Source organism: Rhea americana, unplaced genomic scaffold (genome assembly GCF_003343005.1).
Source record: "Rhea americana isolate MKP2758 unplaced genomic scaffold, rheAme1 scaffold_76, whole genome shotgun sequence".
In the NCBI taxonomy this organism is placed as follows: domain Eukaryota; kingdom Metazoa; phylum Chordata; class Aves; order Rheiformes; family Rheidae; genus Rhea; species Rhea americana.
In genome coordinates this window covers 1231698-1247995 of record NW_028186934.1, presented here as the reverse complement: position 1 = coordinate 1247995, position 16298 = coordinate 1231698, and the positions used below count along the sequence as shown (strand labels likewise).

The window sequence follows — 16298 nt, the reverse complement described above, 5'->3', positions numbered from 1 at the left end:
CAGGAGATTCATGCAGAACAGGTACATGGCGGCATCAGATGCTTCAAGGCAGCATGAACCAACCTTAGCACATCACAMGCTCAAAAACTAACTTCAGGTTGTTTGTTGCACATGCTGCAGGATAGGGATTTACTCGCGTACAGTAAACCCAACRCATGCCATGAACATCAGGTTTATGACACTAGTGGAGTTCCCCAGAAAAGGGACAGCACCTTCAGGAGACTATTCTTCCACCCCCCAGACAAGGGCACCTCTCCTGCATTTTCACAGGCTCCTCAGCCAGGGCCTCTCACCCCAYTGCCCCCCCGCCTAAAGCAGATTCCCAAACCAGCCCTGCGAGCACCAGTGCCAAGTCAGCAGGCCAGGTTGGAGCGACTGGCCCAGCACCTCAAATCCTGCAGTGTGGGACAGCCACAGCAGCTCCGTGTCACCTGAAAGTGCTCCCTGCCATCCCAGCTCTTAGCATCAACTTATACCTTCCCATAAGGAAGTYTCTACCAGTGGCTTTTTTGAGCAATGCAGAAGAGACATGGAGCTACTGGAGAGAGTCCAGCGTAGGGCTACAAAGATGATCAGAGGGCTGGAGCATCTGCCCTATGAGGAAAGACTGCGAGAGCTGGGCCTCTTCAGCCTGGGGAGGAGAAGACTGAGGGGGGATCTGATCAATGTGTACAAGCACCTGAAGGGAGGGTGTCAAGGGGATGGGGCCAGACTCTTTTCAGTTGTCCCGTGTGACAGGACAAGAGGCAAAGGGCAGAAATTGAAGCACAGGAAGTTCCGCCTGACCGTGAGGGGGAACTTCTGCCTTGGGAGAGTGACGGAGCACTGGACCAGGTTGCCCAGAGAGGTTGTGGAGTCTCCTTCTCTGCAGATCTTCAAGGCCCGCCTGGATACAACCCTGTCTAACCTGCTCTAGGTAACCTTGCTGAGCAGGGAGGTTGGACTAGATGGTCTCCAGAGGTCCCTTCCAACCTTACTGATTCTGTGATTCTATGAAACAAGCTTCACATGTTCTGGCTAATAAATCCCACAATAGTTTGAGGTTGCCAATCTCAGCTGACTTTCATTCTTTAATTTCCCCCTAAAGCTATAGCACTCAATAGCCTCGGCATGGACTTCAAACCYCTGAACATCCAACGCCACGTGCACGCACTACAATAAGGCGCCTTACTCAACCTACAGCAGGATGCGTCAGAGGAAGCAGTAGGTGGGTGCATGCCTGTTCCTGTTTTGCATTTTCAAAATCAGCTGCTCATCCTCAACCAGGGTGAATGGCAATCAGCGATAAGGCCAAACAAACTCTGGACCTTCCTTCTCCACACAGAGTGGCTACTGGTTCATTATCAGTTTCATATATGGATTAACGGTGATATAAAGGACTACAAAAAAMTGCATTTTCCCTCTCCCTAGATTAAACCTGTGTGCAATACATTATTCAAAACAAAAGGTTTGAAAACAGTTTACAAGAAAAACAGAGTTCAGAGTTGGCCTAGAAAATCCCCAAAGGTAAGCATAAGACTGTTCAGAGGGCAAAACAGATAWCCCAAAGACTTGCAAAGCCACCTGAAGTCCTTTATAATCAAGCCTTTCTAAGAAGATTCCCAGATCCTCCATAGGATTACAATAGCATTCAGGACCCAGGGTACTTAATTTTTCTATACCAAGAAGTGTATGATTGCTTATTCTTAATTGAGAAATAATTATAGAATAAATACAAATAATTACAGAAGTTAGGCTCTGATTTCAAGAACAAACCTGGAATGATTACTCAGGCTTTAGATTGGTACCTGTTGAACTGAGATTGAAAACAAACTCAACAGAAAATCACACATTATATACAAACAAGTAGAAACAGAACAGTTTTATGTTTCTTGTTCAAATCAACTGAACACCTGCAAGTTTATGCAAAATAGCTCATTTATACATATTAACAATTCTGACAGTTTTCTTAGAACAAAACTGAGGCCTCTGATTTTTTTCGATCCTCTTTCCTGAAGGGATAAGATAAATAACTAAAATATCACACTCCTCCATCAGGACTGTACAGAACTGTGCTGATGGTAGGCAGTAAATGAAGATATTCATATGTGAACTTTAACCACCTTCAGCTGCCTCCTCATTTCTCTTTCCTACACATGTACCTAGACCTCCACCAAGTTACAAGCAGTGAGGATGTCTGAACAAGCCAGAGATGCAGCTTGTTATTAATCTGTGAGAACTCCTTTACACACTTCTCCACAAGTTCCTAGAGGAAATCAGAGCATTAAGGTTATGACTTCCATCCTTACAAATTTAACCCTTCACAGCACAAAAGCTGCAACTACACAGAGCAGTCTTTAGTCTTCAAGTAATTTCCAAAAAATTAAACATTACTTTTTTTTTACTGGCTGTGACTTTACTGTCACAGCTTTCTGGAGCAATACTGCTCCAAAGGGTTTCAGCGAAGAAAAGGACTGCTTGGCAGAAAGAAAAGCTAGAGTTTGGAAAGAAAGAAAGAAAAAAAAACTGAAAGGGCTCAGACACAGCAGTTTGCATCTTGCTGGTTCTTTCTCCCAGTGCACAAAATGGCTTAAATTGCCACAGTCGCTGCCAGAATTCAGTGGGATCGGATCTAACCACAGATATTTCCAACTGGTTATGACTCATCTATTATTCTTTACTGGGAAGACCTAAAGCTGGGTGGGACCCTTTTGTCCACTCCTGACTTCCATACACTCATATACTGATTTTTAGAGGGGAAAAATAAAAGTTTCCATTAAAGAGGCTTCCTATAAGAGGTTTTGTGTAAAAATACACAGCAGAACACAGGAACTACAAAAACAGACATTAAAAAAAAAAGCAGGGAAGAGATCAAAATATTTGTCTTGAAAAGAATGCACGATGCACTCCATTCCCTCCAAATCATTTTGACAGACCATTAACCTTAACAGATACGGAGGCTGAATTTACAGGAAAACCGACGGGGTGGCTTCTCAGTGCAAACTCAAGAAAGCACTTCACAAGGCATATTTTGCATTCTTTGTGAGAACGTGCCAACGGCATCACGTAACTGCATTTTGCTTCAACTCTGAATAAAAGGAGACAACGTGGCCCAAGACACCCATTTATCTTACCTTTCCCGTGTCACATTTAGACAAGGATTATTTGAAAGCAAAGACTTCTTTTAAACAGGTTGCCTGTAGACAGTTATTGCTATAGCACAGTTACAATGTACTCTCATGGATATAATAATATCACAGGTCACTTAGTGTTGGAACCGTGCAATTAATCACGATCGGGGGTTTATTTCTACTGTGGGAATCCCTGGAGGCTCTGATCAAGAGACAGCCCAAGACAGCGAGAAGAGTTTCTGCTATACGGCACCTCTAACCCGAAAGACGACACAACCAGTCACGTGCACTCAAGACTGGGCTTGATTCTGCATGGGGGACCAAGACAAGGGCTAAAAAGATGCAAGGAAAAAAAAAAAAAGACACAAGCACTTGCAATTAAAAACAACATACCTATTTTRCCAGCCGCACATCTGGGAGAAGTTTCTGGGAAGCCGCTTTGCGATGTGTCATCCATTATACATTAGCAACGCTCCTAGCCGGAGGTACAGGGAAGTCCTGAGGCACGTCACTCACGCGGTCCTCAACACGAAAAGCGCCCGCACGAGAAAAAAAAAGCAAGCTCCGACATGATAAGATAACCAGAAACAACAACCACATATGAATCACCCGCTTGCACAGACTCGGACAAAGGACGTCACAGGGCTCGTCTGTGGGATATTGTCCTCCTGATACTGCCTTTTGTTTCTTGAACGGCAACGCTTCTCCGAGAGAAGAGCGGTCCCGCTGTGTCCAGACCACCTTCTCCCTTGATGCTGAGAGTCAAGCTGTAAACAGCAATCTGCTGACCCCCCAGCTGTGAATACTGTCAGGCTGGATCCCTCACCTGCACCTGAGGCACTCATTTGTGGGATGCCAGAGGAAGCATGAGAGAAGGTTTAGCTACAGGTTTATCTAATTTGACCAAGAAGCACTCACAGTCTCTTTGCATTAGCGTAAATGAAGACGGGACTTCGGTCCTCTAACAAACTGATCTGGGAAAATGCAATCAAGGAAATTACACTTCAACTCCTCTACCAAGGGAGGTACAGAATCAGAAGAATAACTCCCAATTTCCATAAATATTCGCTGTCACCTATGTAGCRCAGGGAGGACTCCATTTCCAGAGAAAATGCCTTTTCCTGCTGAGCAAGTGTGGAAATAGCAGAGAGGTTTTCCATCTCCTCCAGCTGCCAGGTTTGCTCTCAGATCTGCAGCTCCTCTTTTAGGTGCTGCCCATATCAAAACTCAGCTCAAGCAGAACGCAAAGTGGAAGGATGCTCCTTCACTCCCACCAAGTGTCCACCCCACCACTACTCCWATCGCCTTCCTCTTGTGCTCTTTCTCCCTGAAACGGTCTGTTCAGGCAGCAAATTCCTCAGGGCAGAGGATGAGTTCTTATTTCATGTCTATGCCTTCTCCACTCAGGAGAAGGGGTAGAGAAGGAAGAGCCAACATCAGCACATCCAGGTGACTAATGCAAACCAGTACTTCTCTGCAAGATCCTTGGAGAGGCAAAGCACGGTTTTTATCTGACGTAGCTCGGTACGGTCACGGCTGTCCGCAGAGCGGGGAGGAGCCGTGCTCTGTCCCCACTAGGGACCTATCTCGAGATGGCTAGCTCGAGGGAAAGCGGGGCCCGTAAAACCTGGCTGCGCTCTGCGCTTCCACGCTGCCTACCTACGGCCCATCGCCGCGCGTCTGCACGCCGCTCTTGGCTGCTCCTTTTCCCCTTTCCAGCCTCTTTTTCAGCAGGTTTTGCCTCATGCTGGATTCTGTTCAGGCTTGTACAAGGCGGAGTTGTTTCCCCATAAGAAGTTTTGGTTCTCAGGGGCAGGACTCGTCTCCTGCCTGCGAAGCATAGGCCTCTCTCCTGCCTTGGAGAGAGCAGAGTGCCTAAAACGAGGGAGAAGGTGGTGCAGAGGCGATGCAGCCTGGCAGCCGTCTCTCTCAGCCGACCCAGCAGCACCCAAACCAGGGCCAAAATCACCACCTCTGTGGGCAACAGAAAACCCRGCCAAGGTTTCATGCTGGGGGCAAGGGATGAAGAATCACCAAAYGGTAATTTTTTTCTCAAACAGCTGCGACAAAATCATTTTTGGTCCCTCCAGGAAAGTCTCCACAACACAGGCCACGTGAGAGCAAGTTAAAAATAAATAACAGCAAAACAAAAGGAGGAAAAGGTGCAAAGCAGCCACTCGTCCTCTCCTCCCACCGCCGGCGTGTGAGCCAAGACCTGCCGCTACTGACACAAGAGCGTCCAGCAAATAAACACCTCGAAGGAAACATATTGCTTGCTTAGTTGTATTTCACACCGATTTAGATCCGCTGTACAACACTCATTCCCACTCACAAACTGTTGGTGTTTTAACAAGACTAAATGTCACATTGGAACAGCTATTTTGAAGAAGAAAAAAAAAAAAAAACACCTGTTTGCACCAAAAGCATACACGAGAAGTTCTATTAACACAGCATACGAAGCTGCTGCTACCCTYTGCGGTTTTCACTATTTTTGAAAGCGAGTTTCTTCTATATGCCTGCCTATTGGACACACCAAAGACGACACATKCAGAAAACTGTAGGAATATTAATGACTGATGCCCATTTTCTGATTTTATTTCAGAGAATAAGAACTGCGGCAATACTGGCAGTGTGTGTATTCCCATGATGTTCCTTTTCCTGAAGACAGGATAACTTGCTTTAAACCAGTTTCCAGAGAAGGAAAAACTCAAAAAAAGAAAAAAAAAGAAAAGTGAGTTCAATTCATAACTAGCTGATAAAGGGGTAAAATCTGCACGTATCTGCTTGTCTCAAAGAAAACATTTTTCAAACCACAGCTTGAAGCAAACAGGCACACTGTGAAATACAAGATCGTTTCTTTAACGCAGGCACACCTGAAGTCTAAAGAGCATTTCATAAATTATATCGGTTAACAACGTCAAGTTGACACAAGCCTTCTCATTCTGCTACTTAAGAGAACTGGTAGAAACTTCGGGTTGAGGCATGTGATTTTCAGGCTGCTTCAGGAAGGAATAATTTCACAAGATTACATAAATATAAAATTGTAAGCAGTGGGTAAGCAAGCAGTTTAAAGAATTCACAGTTCTGATCCCAGCCAACTCTTCCTTCGCTCTAAGGAGCTTCCCGCTTCCCTTGTCAGGGTAAGAGTGATGCTTGCGGTAGGAGCTGGAGCTTCTCAAAAGGGAAAGCGTCCCACAGCTTCCACGGAAATCAATCTGCTGCGGCTCTCCAGAAACATCAGAGCCACAACATCAATTTCTAAGGATCCTGAAAAAGAGGAACTTAAGTATCTAGACAAAAATCAAATGTGCAAAGAAGTTAGACCCTTTGATCTTCTGCAAATAGTTAATTCCTGGCAAAAATTTAAACAGGCGCACATCTCTCRATAAGCTTCAATTAATATTAGTACCTAGCTGTTGATGATTTTTGTCCAAATTCTCAAAGACAGAACTAAAATCCATGGGAATTTCCATATATTTGGTATCAGATCTTTTGGGTCCCCCCCCCCCCGCCATTCTTCCCTCCCTCCAAAGGAGTTTTTTTCCCAAATCAGTTTTAATAAATTTCAACCCACGTGGCCATGAAGCCAGGCCTCTTTGGCCTAGGTCTGGAGCTGCTTCAGCTCAGGGCTTGCTTTCGTAGCTGGAGGTGAGAACAGAGCTCAGGTGCAGCCCTACCTCCTTGGCACGGATGAGCGAAGATGTTTTGACAGTTCAAGTGCCAGTGGTTCTCCTRTGGTTCGCTCCCCACGACACCACTGAAGGGCAGGCATGCTTCCCCCACCACAAGCCATCAATTTTAAAGGCTTCGTGGCATCTTCAACAAGAGAACCGTGGTAAGAGTCTCTTCTAATAACACAGGCAAGTGTGGAACAAGCTCCCCAGTGGCCTTCCCCACACAGGTACTCAAGCGCCTGTGCCTGTCCCCTGGGACAGCACTGCAGCCAGGACATGCTCTGAACCTGGTAGGTCTCATCCTGGGCAGCTCCAAGCATCTCACAGGTAATGCTTATTGTTAGCAGAAGAGGTTTTCCGTATATTTAGAATAAATACACTAAAGACTGACAACAAACTGAAGGTGGGGAGTGGTAACCTTGTGCCCAAGATAAACAATTCTGYCTGAGTACTTAAACTGGGAACTTCTTAACTTCGGACAAATTTGGGTAGGATTTGGCCACAAGAACATACTTACAAGGCTAACATTCATGTAAGTGTCAGGAAAAGGGAGAGTCAGAGGGGAGAAATTAAGTTCCCTGATTACCTGAGAATGTACAGCATGAGCTCACACTGTCAAATACCAGAGACAGCATGGAAAAGAAAACATAAATTCTTGAGCAATTAAAGAAGCTTAAAATAGAGTGCACACACCCCCAATGGGCAAAAGCAAACAGCTAAGAAACATAAAGCCATATGAAAACACAGTTCATTATTTCCTGTGGTCATAGAAGTACTAGCTTTGCTGTTACATTCTATTGTTATTTTTGTTCTTCAAAACTAATGTCAAATTAACAGATCTTCACCCACCCAATGAAAGTACTATAAGACAAGGAAAAGTGCTCTCCCAAAACATCCACATAATCTTAATGACTTCAGAGGCATTGCACAGACTTACTTAACAGCAGAATTTGGAGACCATGTAGACCTGAATGTATAATACACACTGTCCTTACTCAAAGAGAGTTCATTTCAATCCTGATCAAACAGATGAAACGCTCCCAAAGTCAACAGAACTGCACCAGCTTGAATAATTGCCCAGTTTGGACCTACACACACCTAGTGCCTTTGAAAGCAAGATTTTTCAGGGACCAGGCTCCCAAACTGAGAAAGAGCATCGTGGCAAATAAAGAAAAATAAGAACGGGCAGGAGAGGCTTTCGCTYCAAGAGATCAAGGTTGCAGTGCAGCAGAACTGGTTACGTGAGCGTGTGTTGGGAAATTCACAGGTTTTTCCAATGTTCTGAAACGGCAGCTGCTAAAAGAGACAGGGCAGAGATGCCAGTTTCATCATCTTTGATACTACACCAGATGCACACAATTCAGTGAACAAGAAATGCTGAAGTTCACAGCAAAATGCAGAACTACCATCTCTGAATTTCCAGATCCAGAACCTTCACAGACCCCTTTTTAATTTCAGCACAGGATAAGGCTGATCAGCATTACTGAATCTGAATTAAAGACTTCAAAGTGTGAAAAATTTGTATGTCATTCTGAGTACATACTATAAGCCTGATAAACATCTTTCCATCAGCAAAGTTCACTTCCTAGCTTTGGCACAACCACAAATAGAGCCCAGCCAGCAAATAAAATGTCATATGTTTAGTAAGTAACATCCCTTTTCTTTCTGAAACGATTACAAAATCAGCTGCCCACTTTCTCTGTCCTCTCCCCTGCAGCCAAAAATCAGTGATCTRGCAGCACTACTGAATCAGCTGCTCCATGTTAGCTTGACAAACACACTGAAACAAAACATTCAGAAAACAGCAAAAAACTTCAAATCTTTCTTTACCAACCTTCTGCCCCCGTGGAAGTAGATGCCTCATGGTGCTTTTAAAATCAGAAACCTATCTTCCTACGAAGTCACTATCCAGAACTCTGCTACTATGAGGAAAACAAGCACAGAAACAATCTGCACAGGCAGGGAAAGCTGCGTCTTGCGAAGTGCTTCGGTTCAAGTATTCAGGCTGGCTCCCCAAAGGCAAAATGAAGCATGACCCAACCCACAGGGGCACTTCAGCCTATGAGCATTGCTAATTAGGTGAAAACCCCTCCCCGTATGTTAAGCAGAATACTGGGATACTGGCAGGAAGGGCGGAAAAAAAGGACGCGGTGAACTAACGATTTCTGCTACATTTGTATAGTGGGCACTTCATATTAGAGCAAAATCAAGAAATTAACAACTCACAGCGAGGACAAAGTCTGCTTTTTTATTTCAACTTCATGCTGCCACAAATGCGGGGACTCAAACTGGCTTGCTCCGCACTCGTAAACCCAAAGGCAGCTCTCAAAGAAAGAGCAAATTCTCCCTTTTGCACTCTTCTCATAGAAGTCCAATTACTTTAAATGGGAAAAGTGAGTTTTCCCCTACCACAGCCAAGAAACAATTGCATTTGCTTAGGGAAACAAATGAAAAGTCAGTGCAAATTAACAATACATTAAATATACATGTAATGTTATTTTTAGCATAAGACAACCTAATAATTATGGTCACATATTGCTTGTATCTGGGTAGCGCTCACCTGCAAATGCTGCATTTTTTCATGTTACTTCCAATACTCTCTCTCAGAGACCTTTTTAATATGCAAAGACGCAGATTTCTTACCAAGAGAGAGAATTCTTATGCTTTTAGAAGCACTGTACTGACAGGCAGAGAAGCAAAAAGCCTCCATACATTAAATAGCTAAAACATAGTCTGCATGTTGGCACGCTGGTAAAGTGCCTGAAACCTGTCTACAACACTACAGCTTCCATCACTGCAGTTGTACAGGAGACATGGTGCTTTTTCCCAGAGAGTTCAGTGTTCACACTTCTGCCCCTGTGGCATGATTTCAATATGGTTGTTATGGTATTTTTCTTCCTTAAAGGAAGACTTTTTTTTTTTTTTTTTTTTTTTTTAATGTAGCAAGGAGATGAATTGTGGTCCACAAATCCACATGAGATAAATAATCCAACTGTGATCACTACTGTCAGAGATGGATTCTATCTCTGTTTTGGCAATGCAATATTAAAGCATCTCCACGTTTTGTACCAGAACATCAGTCTGGGCCACCAGTATCTGCTCCGTTTATAGGCACACCTATACCACACTAGTTCAGCTCATTTAAAGTGGTTTTACTCTGACTTGGTTTATCAATGGCTTACTAAAAACAGAGAGTGACATGCTTCACAGTAATAAATATGTATCTCAAATTCATTTCTCAGTTGGGTTCCAAATGTAGGTCCAACATGTCTTCTCTCAATTCACAGTATTTGCCTCAAACATTTCTAAACTCAGCGTATACGGAAAGCTATGAGTCAAGGTGGCTCACCAGTGATCTCTATATTAAGCTAGGAAAAACACAGCACAGACATTTCTAATCCTATGCATCAAAAAGAGAACAAAGCAATAGAGAATAGCAAGGAGGAAAAATCTGCAGCAACGAATATGTGTATGTAAAGTCATCCTATACTGCTACATCACCTCTTCCACTCCAAAGAGCCGTCAAAGCCATACTTAGAGGAAGACACACAACCCTGCACTGCAAAGCTCTGGGCGCGGGGTCAAGGGATCTCACACTAGTGCCAACATACTACCGCCTTTGGAGGGGAAACAGCAGAAGGATGGTGTGGGGAGAGCCCYTAAGAGCCAGCCTGGGATCCCCCGGCTGCACTCTCCCTGGCAATTCCCCACGGATAACCCCACAGCCTCCTCGGATGGCAGGACGGGGACTCCCTGCTTAGAGGGGCCTTTTGCATCACGGCTCATGGCACGTGTGCATGGAGAGGGGACATCTGAAACACAGAGATGAACACCTCCCCTCCTACAACCCCCTGCCCAGCCAGGTCTCTTCACCTAGCCTAGCATTTATTTTTGTGTTTCTAAAGTATAGAAATCGCTAGCTGGATTCTAGCAAATCTTTGCAAATGCATAAACCTTAGTTCAGTTAATGCATATTTAATTCTTCTCCTATTACATTAGGTTTATTTTGGCAGCCACTATGAGTAGGGCTAGACCAGCAGCAGCAGCAGCGAACACTTTCAGTAAGTATTTTGGCGTCTATGTATCACATTTCCTTTCTAGCAAGCATCAGAACAAAGCCCGTTCTCCACCCATAATTATGCTGTTCTTACACAAGATAGAAGGGGGATATCCATACCTATTAGGGATTTGTTACCTTTCCATAACTTTGCCTGTCTCGAAAGCAATTCATCAAGTGGATACTTGGCACATGCCTTTTAAAATATCTTGAGCTCTGTAAAAAACAGTGTTGCCTAGTGACAACAGAACCAGCAAGGTCAGAATTTTTTGTTCTCTATTCCCACTTGACTTTTGATCTCAGAAGCTGTCTTCCCACCTTTCTGGGGACACTTATCTTTGTTACAGGATAATGTGAGGTTTACTTATTTAACATGASATCTTGGTGCACGCAATGTGCATGGCAGTCACACTGGGACGCTGCATTCTGCAAAATCAAGGCATGAATATTAGGAATCATTTTGGGCTGCATTTTTTTCCTCTTTTTCTTCTTCTCCTTAAATTTTTTCAGAGTCATTTCTAATGAGTTGCCCAAAAGTGGAGATACACAAGTTATCTAGAGACATTTGGCAATATGGCTTTTTAAGACCAGCTGAGAGCTTGTACTGCTGCACAATAAACCCAGTTATCCAGCTGAGTGAAAATAAATGTTTTTTTTCTTTTTTTTTTTTTTTTTTTTTTTTTTTTTAATAAGGATCTCTTATGTAAAGGTGCTCACTGCTTGGCATCACAAACAACTGTGAGACAGGAGAGGGGCTGATACAGACAGGCACGTAATGGCTGCTGAATCCAGAGCCAGCTCTGGGAAAAAGGGCAAACCACACTATGGCCTCAGAGAGAGAGCAAGAGCATGCAAGAGAGAAACATGGACTTCAAGTCTCTCAAACCATTTTCTTACATCTGGAAGAGCCATCTACCCTTCCACTACAGGGCAAAATCAGTGTTGCCCAAGGATCAGAGCCCAGGAGGGAGTGCTTTTCAAACTAGACAGTGTCATTTCCTGCAACTTTACCTGCTATCTGCCTGGTTTAAGTGGAGGCTCTGGGAACCCAAAGAAGGAGGACCTAGTCCTGGTTCTGATATCAATTAGCTGGAAAGTTTTTAAGCTCAGTTTCCACATAGGAAACAATAGCTTCCTCATAGGAATGGTATAAAGCTGATCAACAGGTGCTTAAGAAGAGCTTCTGAGATCTTATTTAAACTTGATATTTCCACACAAGCATAGAATATTTACTATCATCATCTTCAGCTCAGGGGCCTGTTTACAAGCTTGCATCTAGAAGCTATCAAGTGTATGAAGATGTAGAGTCTTGCACTGATACAACTGAATCTCTGGAGAGAAGCAAGTAAGGGAGGATTTTGCATAGGACTGTCACTGGGCAAAGACAGCTAAAGCAGAAAAAACAAAGAACCAAATTCATCAGCGATCTCAGTGGAGTCATAACTGGGATCAGTCTGACTCAGTAAAAATAGATGTGATCTAAACGCACTTTAGCTGAAACTGTTTGCAGCAACAGACTCATCCTTGTTTACAGGAAGAATCAAAGACAGCAACAACCATCTCGCTTGCTTGGGCTGAACATGTTTCTGCTTATCCTTYACTTTTAAAAGCAACCTGAAAGACCTCTTTCCTCCTTATATTTCACCTTTAGATGCRCAGATGCTTGCTGGCACAGAGTGTGGGCCCGTGGAAGAGACACTGAGTGCCTCTGCAAAGCAACGGAGGCTAGAAGAGAAAAGTCGAGGGCAGGCAGACTTCACTTCCATAAACGAGGGATTTCTGGTTTATCCTTGCTTTGGTGAGGTCTGGAGCCCCAGGAAAGGTTGGGCTGGGGAACTCTTCAGGAGGTCTCGCCAGGCAGCTCACGGGTTAATGACTCTCCTAACACACATGACCTCTTGGAGGTCATGATTAAACAGGCATTAAATAAAAAGGGCCTCTCTGCTCCATTTAAAAATCCAGCCTAACCGCTCAACTCCCTGACCAGCAAGATCTGCACATTATTAGTGCCTCTGTGTACACTGATACATACAGTTTGACTTTTGATGTGAAAATAGTGAAATGAGGAAGAAGGCAGCTGTACATCATAAGGAAACCAAAAAGTATAGTTTTTTTCCCCTCATCTTGATGCCTTTTGCGGAAGGAGCCTGCTGAGCGCCTGGGGAGGGAGGAATGGGCTGCAGTGCCTGGTGGTGAGACAAGGGCCATCTCCAACACCATGCAGCGCTGCGTGACGTGAGCCCAATGTCCGGTGCAGCCCAGGATGCCCCAGCGCACCTCCTGCTTCTGCATCCCACCCTAAGCTCTATTTAAACCCTGCTGCTTATAGAGAGCCAGTCCTACCTGCAAGCAGGGGTGTATCCATCACTTCCTTGCTAGGGTTTCAAATTATTATTTACCCTTCCCATTTAAAATAGGCATATGATGATTTTGCAGCTCTTCAGGACAGCACGGCTGTACTCTGTATATCTGTCCATATACCTCACTAGGAACTGAGCTAGGAGCTAAAAATATGTTTTTCTGTGGCTGTTTCAGCCACTGCAAAGAGAAAGTGCCTGAACCCACACTGATGAGGTGTGCAGAGGAAAAGCCAAAAAAACCACGACATCCAAGGAGAGCAGGACTAGATCCCCATTGCTCTGTGCACAGGGTGACCACAGCAAAAGCTGGCGGTGCCCCGCACCAGGTGCCCAAGGAGCTTGGAGGGCAAAAGGTGGCTGAGGAGAGCCACTAGGGATGCCTCCAAGGCTGGAGCAGCACATACTAACTAGGGGCAACAAACCAAATCGTCATTGAGCCATCCTAAGAAACTAGAGTTGATTTTTATTCATTTTCTCCATGAGAATGATATTGCAAAAAGAACCCCCCCCCCCCGACCGTTAACTAATTTCCTCGTCCTTCAAGGAGAAAAGCAATTCTCCTCCTAACTTCAGAGGAAGGGGTGGGGAAGGAAGTTTTGGCAAAAAGCTCTGAAATGTGACAGTCTGATTTAGTCACTGCGCCTCATGGGATTTGTAGTCATATCCTCTCAGCTCCAATTTGCTATTTCTGGCACTGTTCTCCAGCGGACTAAGGCTCTCTGTGACAGAACCCAAAAGATGCAACCCAGCCACTGGGCCTCCTCCAGGACAGCAAAAGAAGGAGAAGGACCTGGGAGTCCTGGTGGACAACAAATTGACCATGAGCCAGCAATGTGCCCTTGTGGCCAAGAAGGCCAATGGTCTCCTGGGGTGCATTAGGAGGACCTTTGCCAGCAGGTTGAGGGAGGTGATCCTGCCGCTCTACTCAGCCCTGGTGAGGCCTCATCTCGAGTACTGTGTCCAGTTTTGTGCTCCCCAGTGCAAGAGAGACATGGAGCTACTGGAGGGAGTCCAGCATAGGGCTACAAAGATGATCAGAGCACTGGAGCACCTGCCCTACGAGGAACGGCTGCGAGAGCTGGGCCTGTTCAGCCTGGAGAAGAGAAGACTGAGGGGGGATCTTATCAATGTCCACAAATATCTTAAGAGAGGGTGTCAAGAGGCAGCGGGCACAAACTGAAACACAGGAAGTTCCATCTGAATATGAGAAAAAATCTCTTTCCTGTGAGGGTGACGGAGCCCAGGACCAGGTTGCCCAGAGAGGCTGTGGAGTCTCCTTCTCTGAAGATATTCAGAATGCATTTGGATGCGATCCTGAGCAAAGCGCTGTAGTTGACCCTGCCTGAGCAGAGCGGTTGGACTAGATGATCTCCAGAGGTCCATTTCAACCTCAACCACTCTGTGATTCTGTGATTCTGTAGAAAGGAGAATGAGATCCATGCCCTGCAGTTCCTGTGAGACAGCCTGGTGGCTTTTCAGAATTCAAACAACATTGATTTTGGCCAGAATATTTCTTTTTTTTTTTTTTTCTCACCTTCCCCCTCTCACAGAATTCCCATGGAAACAAAAATAAAGCTCTGATTTTTTAGGGGGGAGAAGGAAGAGGAGGTGGAATGAAATTGAAAAAAAAAAGTATAGAAGAAAATATCAGATGCCACTTCTAGCTTACTCTTTCCTGCAGCAGCACATCTCCGCTCTGTGTCACCCCTTAAGAGGCCCAGGGGATGGATAATGTATTCATTGCTGTGGGCTTATTTCTGGTGGCATTCCTGTATTGCTAACTTGCTTTTAGGGCAGGCAAAAGGAAAGTCCTACCAGTTTCCTCCCTTACACACCACTTCAAATACCTGGATGCCACCGTGTGGCTGCTGCCCTACACCTGCACAGCAGCTGCGGTGCAGAGTGGGCCCATGTGGCCAGGCCCAGAGGGGCAGAAGCAATACCATCTGACAATGTACAGAAGGAAAAAAGGAGGAGAGAGAGAGACAGGAGCTTTTTTGCAGCAATCCACAAAACTTAAAGGAATGACAAGCACTTCAAACTATATGAAGCACAGTATTAGGAGATTATTTACACTCTCGCCTTCCTCCATGTGATATTAAGCTAACAGACACAAATTATTTTTCTATTTAAAGTCGTACAGTAATACAAACTCTGGGTTTGAATGAGATTAACAAGTTCATCTTAGAACAATTTGCATGGTCCTCTCCACCACAGAATCTGGGCATCCGACAACATCTAATACCTTGCCATTCCCGCATAGTGAGATACGACCTGCCTTTAGCTGCTGGAGAACTGAAGCCCAGATCTGGAAAGGCAGTTAGTTATCCAGAAGGTCCAGCAGGATTTGCCTGGGGGCCTAAGCAGCTTTGGGCCTGGGACCTCAATCCCGTGGGGAGTTTGGCTGCTCTGCTCTCCCACAGCCCTGCTGCGAACTCGAAGCGTGCCAGGAACTGGCACCCACGAGACACCTGGCTGCWGCTAAGGCTGGGGTCTCTGCTAGCAATGTGGACAGCTGGGAGAAGAGGCCTCTTCTGCGCCCTCCGCAGCACCCTGAGCTCTCTCCTGCCACGAGGGGGGCAGAGGAGAACCGAGCATGGACCGGTGACGTTGCGAGGGGCCAGGGTTTGGCGCTTGCCCAGTTCCTCCCTCGTCCGCYTCAACAGCATCGCTTTGAAACGGGTTCCAAGATGCAGTTCGTTAAATAGGTGGGTTACATGTTTTGTCATCAGTCCGTAACAGCTTGTCAGGACGTTATTAATGATAACGAGAAAGGAACTAACTAAAATATTTTTAAGTATGTAATGAGCACTTGGGTAAGAGTTAAGCAACGAGAGTTGCTGTAAYGATGAATCTAGGCGAGCTCCGCTCCACCCGCTTTGTTAACAGGCAAAGGCTTATATAAGCCGGGAGTTACATAAAATGCTAAAACCGGGAGCCAGAGAACTCCCCCACCTTCGGATCGCAGCTCGGCTGCAGCCCACGTACCTGAGTTCACACCGCAGAAGCTCCCGGCCGCTACGGCGCGCACGCACGGCAGCGCGGCGCGCCTCGCCGCGGGGCCGCGGGCTTCCCGAGCTGCGCCACCGCGAGCGGA

General features: G+C 45.4%; 1 protein-coding gene across 2 annotated transcripts in view; it reads right to left on the bottom strand.

Moving 5' to 3' along the window:
• The window catches only part of PLD1 (phospholipase D1), a 72867-nt gene extending 64075 nt beyond the window's left edge, over nucleotides 1-8792 (bottom strand). For both annotated transcript variants that reach the window (XM_085322303.1, XM_085322304.1), the window contains exon 1: nucleotides 8619-8792. The gene's annotated coding sequence lies outside the window, so the exon portion shown is untranslated. The remainder of the gene's footprint in view (nucleotides 1-8618) is intronic.
• Nucleotides 8793-16298: the final 7506 nt, after the last annotated feature.